The sequence below is a fragment of the Oreochromis niloticus genome, linkage group LG5 (assembly GCF_001858045.2).
Source record: "Oreochromis niloticus isolate F11D_XX linkage group LG5, O_niloticus_UMD_NMBU, whole genome shotgun sequence".
Classification (NCBI taxonomy): Eukaryota; Metazoa; Chordata; class Actinopteri; order Cichliformes; family Cichlidae; genus Oreochromis; species Oreochromis niloticus.
Window position 1 is genome coordinate 2,005,461 of NC_031970.2, and position 11,557 is coordinate 2,017,017.

The following is an 11,557-nucleotide window of genomic DNA, read 5'->3' on the forward strand; positions in this document are numbered from 1 at the left end:
ATGCTTCAATAATCTTAAAGGTTTCTGTGTAGACTGCAGGGACAGGAAGTTACATGTGTTTGAAGTTGCAGGCTTTGCAGAAGTGAAACTGAAACCAGAGTTTAACTGCAAGTTAAGAGCAGGGTGTTATTATGCATGTATCGTTGATTAACACACACTTAGTTAGAGGGATCACTGATAGGGGAAAGTTCAAATTGTTTTGCTTGGGGTGGCTTTTAGACTATATTAGGAGGAGCAAACATATTAGCAGATCTGAAAAGGAAAAACCTGTGTTATGAAAATGATTTTAATCTTTTATACATGATTGCATTTGAGCTTATTGAAGAGCTGTGGCTCCTGGTCAAGTGAAGGTCAGAAACTCTTGGCGGGCGTTAATGAGCAGCCAATACAAGCTGAGGGGGAACAGGAGCTCTGAAAGGAATTGCAACACACCTGCTTACATGTCAGATGCCTGGAGTTATATCCTTATATCCTTATATCCTTGAGAGCTAAGAGTTAAGTTTGTATCATTTATCATTTATATCCTTTTAAGTAAGTTTAAGGTTCACTTATGTTCAGTTTAAGTAAGTTTCCTTCATGGTTATGTTATCATTATTGGAGTGTGACATTTAGGCCAAGAGTCACTCATAGTTCAGCTGTGTATAAGCTCAGGCCTTATGTCTGGCTATGACAGAGGTGTGAGGTGAAGCTGGGGTACAGGAGAGGTCACGACACGTACGCAGTACACAGCATGCACGCGCCCTCGCACGTGCACACACACACAGATATAAACTCTTACCTAAATGAGTCTAACTGCAAAGTTGTGCCTGTATGAGTGACATTTTGTACAGGAAGTGCACCTGATGTCCAGGAAGATAAGCCTGGGCAGGATGGAGACAGGAAGCATCAGCCGTCGACACGAAGATGATGTTCTATGTTAAAAGTCATTGTGGTTTTGGAGTGACGAATGCTTTGTTTAAATCTGCCTAGCGACAGAAAAGGGGGCTGTACTATCTTAACCCTATAAAATAGTTGTCTGAATATGGTAAAGACAGTTCAACACTGATTGGGTTGTTGAACTCACACATGTGTTCATTAAAAATGCCGTCTAAATTGCACCCGCCTGGATCTGTGGTTATTTATGGATTCCTTCTCTCAACATTGAACCTTAACAAGACCCACCTACGAATGGATGACCTCTGTTTAAAGACTATTAAATCCAGTTCTTTTGATTCTTTACGACCAAAAAAGGACACAGGGCTCAAAGTGGTCTTTTAACTTTAAAAATGATCTTTATTTTACATATCTGGATATGGAGACCTGACACAACACACACCACCCAAGGTCTGAAGCACAAACAGGAAGCCTAGTTATATTTATGTACTTCTCAACGTCACATCACACTTTAAGTTTCGATCAAACACTCTGGTTAGTTTCACTTTCCGCCTGCGAAAGCATGTAAGCATGTCGTTTCCTGTCAGGACCTTTGGCACAGACTGTACTCAGAGTTGGGCCTTTCTTATAAAGCAATATAATCAGCATATAAGCATTTAAGATTATATATTTATTACCTAACAGACCCCCTCTTTAACTAATTCTATTAGTTAAACTAATTAACTGACTCCCTCAATAACTACTGTTTACTAAAAACATATATAATTATCTTTTCCTGGTAAAAGGACTTACTTATGTTTATCACTCTTTGGAAACAGCCTCTAATTTTCACCCCCTCTACGGGTAACATAAATCCAGTCTTAACACTATTTCTTGGGCAATTTACATAACATATCAATCCTGCAAACTATTCCTAAAATCCCTCTCATTACTCTTTATTACTTTTATGCTCACATTTAACCTTAACAAGCTTTTAATCTCCTAAACAACAAATCTTATTCAACTGCGATGCTCTGTGCTTCTTTTGGGTGCCCCTCTCTGGTGGTTCCGTTCGGTCCGGTGCTCCCTGGAGTCTCGCCACCTCTGCAGTTGCTGTGGTCCCAAAACCTCCTGCAAAGGAAACAAAACACCTTTCCCTACTACACCTCCCTAACTTATTATGTTCATCAATTGTTCTCTTAATTATTCAAACTTGGTTCAAGCTATCATGTTCTAGGGTCTATCATTTATACATATATCATCTTCAATTTTATTCATTTGGGTAAGCTACACTTTTAACAACCTTTGACACCCTTTTAAGAAACTCTCTTCTTCTCTTATGTGATCATCTCAAGCACGTCCTGTACCCAACTTACTTCCTCTTTTCAGTCAGACATACATTTACAAGCTCTACCACATTTGGCCCATATGGTTCTCTCAGTCTCCAGATGTTTCCTGTCGACCTATTCAGGGCCTGCTTATCTATCACACCATCACTGCTTGCTAAGCAAAAACAAAGCTAAATGTTTTTCACCGCTACCCCACAACTCAATCTACGTAATATTTGTGTCCGTAAGCGTGCATTAAAAAACTGTTGCAAGTGCAAAAGGTTCCAAGCAAAATGTGTCTTAACTCTCACCTACAAGTGAACCTTCATGTTATCTATGTCTAGCAGCATTTTGTTTTTACATTTTTACATTACTAAAAAATCAAAGGGAAAACAAAACAAGCATTTTCAATCAATTAAGTTTAAGCATACAAGCAATTACTTATGTGTAAGTTTTATCATAGCTAAAAAGCTGCCTAGAAACAACACCTGCGTGTTAACACTAACTTCATTTTAAAACTCGCATTTCCTGTGTTATAACACGTTCTTGATACAGCATATTTTCATTTCATTTTGCTCCTCTTAATGTAACAGTACATTCTAATTATACTTTATCAGACTTCACCAAAATATATATGCTTTCCTTACTTTGCTCCTGCTTTAAAGGAAGAAACCTTGGTCACTTAGAAAAGTGTTTCTTATTCTATAACTGCATTTTATATGAAGAGTCTAGTGATCTCCTATGTGACTCATAAATATTACTTTGGTTGTAATTATTTTCCAATATAAAATTTAATTGACTTGTACCGTGGCCTATTTTGTTAGTGGTAACATGAATTATATCAAAAAGTTTCTCCCCTTTAGCATTTGGCCATTTCCCCACTATATAATTTACTACCATAATGTAAACCCCGTCAATAACACAGAATTTACTTAAAGCAAACACCAGCAACCCAAAATCAGCAGCCAAAAGATTAAAATTAAGTCTGCAGCTCCACACTCATGTGGAACTACACCCTTCCCCTATGGTCTCTCTCCCCCTCGTGCCAAAAGCAAAACAAAACAAAGCAGAGCATCCCCTTTCTCTCCCCAACTTAGTCAATTGTTTGTCCCCCTTTATTCATGCTAACGTTGGTCCAGTCACCCACTCACTCACACGCATTCACTCAAAAGAAAAAACAATTTTCTATCAGTTTTGGTCTGGATTGACACGCGGCAATCCTTTTAGGATTAGGATTTAGGATTTTAAAAAATTTTCAGCACTGTTAATTCAATGTTGCAGGCCTGCTTACAAAAAAAGAGAAAAAAGAGAGCTGATTATTAGCTCATCAAAACACAAAACACAATCACCTGACAGGTTTTCTCTAAGTGCACTGTTACAATTTTAAAGGGCCCAATTCTAGACATGTCCATGTTTAATAAAACTCCCTCTTTTAAAATAGAAAAACAACCCAAACCTAACTGACAGAATCCACCCATCACTCAAACAACAACCCCAACGATCTTAAACACAGAAAATTTTTACTTATTAATCTATATGCTATGGAGATTAGAACTTCAGGGCCACTAAAGTTTTGCCCTGCTCTTGGTTTAATTAATACTTACATAGTCTGAAATCAGACTTAAATCACTCCCTCTGTTCATTTTCCCCACATCATATGTAGTGGTTGGCCTCAGATTCCACAGCGTCCTGAGAGTCCGAGGTCAACAGACATAATTTCACCTGCTAAATACACAGAAAATCTTGTTAAAAGCCACACAGTTTGCACACACTCATGTTCCCCTTTAAGCACTTTAACATACTTAGATTTAGCATAAGATATAAACCCGTTATAACAATGTGTCATCACTAAATTATACATTTCTTGTCCAACTCTGCACTTCTGAACAGACCTTTTTTCCTCCATTTTACACCTCTGACACAGACACACAGGAAGCTTCTTTGTCGCCACTCATTTCAGCTAATTTGCATACTGAGTCACATCTCAACAAGTTACCGTGACAAGAGAAAAGCATATTTAAATCTTACCACATTATTAAATTATTAATCTTCATGAGCTTTCTTTTATTTGTAAAGTTAATGCATTTTCTGTTTGTGTGTGTGATGTTGTATATGTTTCTTTTTGCAGTGTTCCAGACTCCTTCACAGTTTTCCCACTTAAGCAGTCAGTTTTCTCTTTCCCATGTTTGCTAACCCAAATTTTGATTTCCCACCTTAAATAACAGCATTCCTTGTCTTCAGCCAGGAGTTAGAGCTCTCATGTCAGAATCAGTGACGCCAGTGATGTTAACCTATAACTTTCTTCCAACCGCTGCATGTGGAAAATTGATCCAGGTCTTTGCACCTAAAAATAACAAAACTGAGACATTTTCATTATTATCATCAGTGCTTAAGCGACCCACTTCTCTTTCTCCGGCCAGAGATGCCAATGTATTTCATGTATTCACCCAGATAAGTGTTCGCGTGTTCTTCTTTGCGTTCGTGTTATGTGGTCATGTCAATTTCAGTGTAAGCTGCTTCTTCATTGCATATGTATTTTATAATCAGGTTTAATTCATGCATCTTTGCACTGAGCTTTGGATTCAAACTATCTCACTTCTGATTCTTTCCAAAAATAATTTCACATGTAACCATTTGTGTATGTGTTTTCTATTCATTAATGTAATTGTTAGTTAGTTTCTCTCATTATTTTTACCTTCTTTTTTGTTTACCTCTTTGTTGTGATGTGGTGGACATCCCTAAAGCTCCATAAGTTCAGCCTTCAATCCAATTTTCCCATATGCTATATGATGTCCAGGTTCAGCTCTCACTGTTCTCACAGTTTCCTGTGTGGCCTCGCAGATCAACACAGGCCCAAATCAGCCGTTTCTTCTCTCCATTGCTTCTCTCTTGATCTTTTCAGTTCTTTTCTCTCAAGATTACTCCAAGCATGGCAAATATGAAACTCAGTGTCCAGTACTGTCCAGTGCTTCCACACAATCATTTATCCCACTGTTCAACTGCCCAGCCTGTAATTCACTGTGCATGTTCCATCACGTGCTTTCTTACATGCTGCTGCTGGAGTCGTCAGTGTTATAGTTCAGTTGCACTGTCTTTTTGCCTGCTGTTAATTCTTCAAGTACATGGTGTTCTGTCTGTCTTCTGTCTTTATCAGGAGATCGACTGTCCTTTAAGCTTCTTCTCAGAATAAGGAGACAATGAGAGGTGAAGCTGTCAAATTTTAAGCCAAAGCCTGGCCTGTTTTCCTCCCAATTCTGCTAATCTATGCTTTTGCCGCTGTACTCATTTTTCACGTTGAGAGAAGTCCACCTGTATTAAGACACTAAAACATTCAATTAATATAATTTTAACATTTTTCTTAAGACATTCCTTCCTAAATCTCTCGCTCTCTGATCTCACACTACACACATCAGCCAGTTTCCTTTTATGGGCATGCAAAGTTCTTGTCACACACACTACTTCCTGTCACACACACAGCCACACAGACTCAGACACAGGCTCATCAAACTCTTGTTTTTTGTTTTTTTTGTATTTACAGTCTATAAACCCTCTGTAATTCTGCTAAGTCTTGATCTAAAAACAATGCACCCTTATTTCACACACACACTTTTAAATATACTAAATTCTTTGGTTTTGCAAGCATTCACATCACAGTCTTCAGCGTCTTCAGCAGAGCTCTTTCAGACATCATCACAATTAACAATTTTCCACACATATCACCATTCTTTCAGCTCAGTTTTGTAGCATCATTCACGCAATACTTTCATCAGAGATTTACACACTTCCCTGAACTTCGTTGTCTCACACACTTTTCTCTCAAAACAATGTGCACCTTTAATCATTCATCCAAATGACGATTTTACACTTCACTTATACATTCACACATTTATATTTAACAAAAGACTGCCAGTAACTGCCAAGATAAATTATTTCCATTACCATATTCACATCTTCACTTCATCTTCAAAACCTTAGTACTGGTACTCCTAACTTTTCGACCACTTTAAAAGCCTCTAAGGCCCAGGTTTGCCCACCTTCCTGGTCAATCAACCCGCTTTGGGAACGCCCTCTCCGATAGCGGTCAAATTTCTAGGCCCTAATTAATTTATAACCGCTTCCCGCAGCTCAACAGGAAGCTCCACCTCCAGCGTCTAAGTATCCCACTTGCGCCTTACAGCTTTACTCAAAGCTTACCTGTCAGTCACGTTGAATGGTCACGGCCGGGACCCGCCCTGTCAATCAAACAGCGCAGTAAAGAAGTGGTCCTTGACCACGTAGTTTTTAACGGGTGCCCGAAGTCCCGCGGGAACTACCCGGGCTAACTGGACGCTGCCAGGGATGACCATGCATCCACAATCACCAGTCGCTGCCACACGCTGAGCACCTGTGCTCCTCGGAGTCCAACTCCGGTCCTAGATTAATTTAAATACATTTAAAAGCATCACTGTGGACTCTAACCGCCAGTTTGTTATCTGATGCCCGGGCCGCACCCTATAATCAATGTGGGAATAAAATTCCCTGACCAAATGTCCTAATCTAATCTCTTTTCTTGGCTGACGTAAACACACACATAACACACCAACTTCAAACATACGTCACAATGTGTTAACCACTACACCCCTTAGCCACTGTGGAGTGTACCCTCCACATATAAAATACATTATAGACAGTTATTTTCCATTTTCCACAGTGACTGTGGTGCTGCTCCCGACACCCTGTAAAAACTCACCTTCATAACAAAAGAAGGGTTTGGTTTGGTTACAATCATCAGAGCTCCATCTTCCTGATCTGTCGAACAGAGTCACTGCACATGTGTTGGTGCTTTGTTTGTCAGTAAATAACTCCATATCCCAGACTCTGAACGAGAAACCGCTTCCATCCACCACCTCCAGCTGTCTCTGAACAGGCCGATCCACAAATGGTTGTCTTTTGTAATGTTTTCAGAAATCTTCAGCTTCATCATTTCTTCACCTTCTACCTGATGGTTGCCACTGGCCAGGTTGGTGTGATGGTGTCTGCAGTAGTTCTGAGCCTGAGTCCAGTTCATTGTCTCATTAACCAAATATAATGTTTTATTGTCTTTGTTTGTCTCTGTGGAGCCAGGAGAAAAACTTCCATCATCACATGAATAAACACACAAACACACACCTTTTCTGTCTCACACAAATCACATTGTGTCATTCTATGAAAATCTGGATTCCTATCCACACATTCTCACCATCATAGCAGACGAACCATGAGCTGTGAGAACATGGGTAATCTGCCCACTTATCTGTTATGAGCACACAGTTCTCAGGTTTGTTTGCATCATTTGGTTCATTGTGATTCCAGCTGCTTTGATTGTGGATGTATTCCACCCCTGGCAGAGCCCAGTGCCACGTCATGTTTCCTCCTGTGTCATTGTACAGTCAAATCCAGGCTTCACTTTGATTCTGTGAGGATTGTTGGAGTCTTCTCTTGTTTGCCATGTCAAACACTACGGCCAGGTCTGTATATTTCTCTCTGCAGTATTTCTGTGCTTCATACCAGCTCTTATTTACTTTGATAAAGTGGTACTCACACAGCTGACATGTGAAGAAGTGACTCTGACCTAAAACATTAGAAATGTGAGAAATTGTGCTGACAGAGGCAAGAAAGGGCCAAATCCTACACTCAGGTTCATCTACAGCTGCTGATTGAGCCACAAGTGATTTTACACACAGTGTCTGTTGTATGCAGACACTATCCAGGTGAAGTGGAGAGATCTTGGATAGAGCTGATCAACTAAAAAGAGAAGAACTGCAGTAGCCGTGGTGAAATGATCCACTTACCAACCAGAATGAGCAGAAACAGACTCCACTGCATCTCGTGTCAGATGAAAGATTATTAGCAGCTCTTCTTTGCTGCACACGTCAAAGGAAGACGGACATAGGATCAGTGAAATATGCAAACCATCATCAAACAACGCTCATTTGTTCCCATCAGAAATATATTATACAGGTGATATAGAAGAAACAGGAAATATTTAAGTGTATATGTACAGTTAAGCCCCAAATTATTCATACCCTATGTAAAAACCTAAAATGTTGATTATGTAACCTTTAAGTCAACAGCAAAGAAACCAGATTTGGTGTATTGGTTTGTAATCTGCCATAACTAAAATGGATTGAAACCAAAGTTTTCTCAGTCCTTCTTTTCATAGACAAAAATATGGAATTAGCAATTTTTGCATAGGGTATGAATAATTTTGGGCTTAACTGTATAGATGTGGACATCAGAGAGCTGCCTCGTTACTCATGATTTTACTTTAACTCCATACAGAGCTGTTGGTAAGAGTGTAGGTTTATGTGTTTTCTACAGACTCTGACCTGATCTGATCACCTGGCCATCAGCAGCAGAGGTGAACTGCTGCAGATTCTCTTTACCTGCACGTTTCAGTGGGAACTGAAAACTCAACGTCCAGGTAAACAGAACCAACTTTTTTGGATGACTGAGCATGCATGAAAAGATATGAAATGTAGGGGTTCTTGAGAGCCCCCCAAAAAGTCTAGACTTGCCTATGGCGTGCAGACTGGAGCAGCCAGGGACTGAACCAACACCCTTCTGATTAGTGGGTGACCTGCTTGACCTGATGAGCTACAGCCACCCTAAGCATGGCTCTATTACTGTCATTGCTTTGTGGCACCACAAATAACATTTATACCAGTCCACTGGGATTGTGGACAGTCACAAAGAAAGTCAGAAGAGGGAGGCAGAGAATGAATGCTAAATTAGTGCCACGTGACCAAAAACACAAAGTAAAACATACACGTGTGTTTTGGGTGCAGATCTGCTTGATCTGATCTTCTTAAATATTCTGTTCATAAATTGAATAAGAAAAATAAAATGAATGCTTATTAATCAGAATCCAGCTTTAAGTCAGTTAAACATGTGGGATATTGATCAGGTCAGTTGGGCAGAGGGGGTTGTTAATCAGTTTAAGCTGGTTTGGTGTCAATAAAGAACTAGTTCATGCATTTATTACTTCCAGGCTGGACTACTGTAATTCTTTATTATCAGGATGTCCTAAAAACTCACTGAAAAGTCTTCAGCTGATCCAAAATGCTGCAGCAAGAGTCCTGACAGGGACTAGAAAGAGAGAGCAGATTTCTCCTGTTTTGGCTTCCCTTCATTGGCTTCCTGTTAAATCCAGAATTGAATTCAAAATCCTGCTCCTCACATACAAGGTCTTAAATAATCAGGCCCCATCTTATCTTAATGACCTTGTAGTACCATATCACCCTATTAGAGCACTTCGCTCTCACACTGCAGGCCTACTTGTTGTTCCTAGAGTATTTAAAAGTAGAATGGGAGGCAGAGCCTTCAGTTTTCAGGCCCCTCTTCTGTGGAACCAGCTTCCAGTTTGGATTCAGGAGACAGACACTATCTCTACTTTCAAGATTAGGCTTCAAACTTTCCTTTTTGCTAAAGCATATAGTTAGGGCTGGACCAGGTGACCCTGAATCCTCCCTTAGTTATGCTGCAATAGGTGTAGGCTGCTGGGGGATTCCCATCAATGGTCAATCAATGGTAACTTTATTGTCCCTAACAGGAAATTGATTTGCAGTATGTCCATACAGAAATATAAAAAACAATCAATCAAACAAACAAACACATCACATACACACAAAAAAATAATATAAGCCCTGAGAAAACAACCTAAATTTCATCATCAAAAAGTGCAGTGTGCAACAACACCTATGGTTTAGTGTTATTAACCATGATAATAGCAGTAGGTACAAAAGACAATCTATGTCTCTTTGTCTTCACTGCAGGCACTTTATAACGACGACCTGATGGAAACAGTTGAAAATCATTAAAGAGAGGATGATGTGAACACAACAAGACAGAGGTCGCCTTCCTCAGCACCTGCCTGTTATAAAAGTCCACAAGCTGGACCCGAGACCTCCCTGAAATCTGACCAGCCACTTTAACCAGGTTGCTAAGTCTGGTCTTATTATTCAAGGACATATTACCGTACCAGGCAGATACAGAAGATTAAAACAGATTCAATAAAACTTTTATAAAAAAGAGTCATCATTTCAGATGAAACATTAAAACCTCTCAACCTCCTTAAAAAGTACAGTCTTTGTTGAACCTTTTTCACTGTAGCAGCAAGATGTGACTCAAAGGACAGAGCCTTATCAAGAACAACCCCCAAATACCATGATGCACTGGGTGTTTCTTCTTCACTCACTATGTGTTAATAGACCTCTCTGCACTGAATCGTACTTGTTATTAAATTCTGTCTCTCTTCCACAGCATGTCTTTATCATGTCTTCCTTCTCTCACCCCAACCAGTCGCAGCAGATGGCGCGCTATGACTGAAAGTGTTTCAGATGAAACTTTTAGCCACAGTCGCTCCCAAAATTCAGCCTCTGTTGTCTGTATAAGCGATAACTTTAATTAAAATGCAGCTGAAAAATAGAAAATCCGGAGTTTATGTATTCATATAATTAATAATTAATATCTGTTATATCCTGTGTGGTATAAGATGAAACCATGGCAATCAAGTATGTTTAATTTGAGATTATTTTCAATTTCACATTCTACTTATGTAACAAATTACAAGGAAAATTTACGTCAATCCTCATAAAGTCAGACTCTGATCTGCTGACAGCCCTACACAGCACACACAGTTAGCTGTAACCCAGTTTAGATTATTTAAGCTATTAAAACATGATTCAAATAAAGATTTGGAGGAACTCCACCAACATGAAATCACATAATGGAGTTCAAAATCACGTAATTTCTCCTTGATGTCTCTCCTCGATGTGTTCGTGACTGCCTTTCAGATGAACTCAAAGATCTTACTTTGCACAGATCAGGATGTGAATATTGAAAGACAGAGGATTCAAATATTTCTCACTGAAAGAGTAACTGGGGGAATTTTGACGGATATCATTTACATAATGCAACAGGAAGAAGAAAAGAAGACAGGGAAATCTATTTCCTTGTTTGTATGTATCAGTGAAAAACTGTGAAAAAAAAAACTCTGTCCACCTCCGGGTTCAACTCATCATCACATAACAGCTTTTTGTACCCATCAGACATTTATTATAAAGGTAATATAGAAAGGAACAGGAAATGCTTAATGCAGTGTGCATATGTAGATATGTGGACAGAAAGCTGTCACGTTACTCATGATTTTATTTAAACTCCATAAAGAGCTGTCAGTAATGTAGCCGAGTGGAAAACTAATAATAATATTTTCCAATTCAGTTAACCAACTATCCATTTAAGGTTCAAAAAGGGGTCCTAAAATGTTCGTTTCCTTGTTTCCATGTATGTTAAGACAACAATGTTATTGAGTAATTTAATGTTATTGCTTGTGCTATTTCTTTTGTTATCTGCATGTT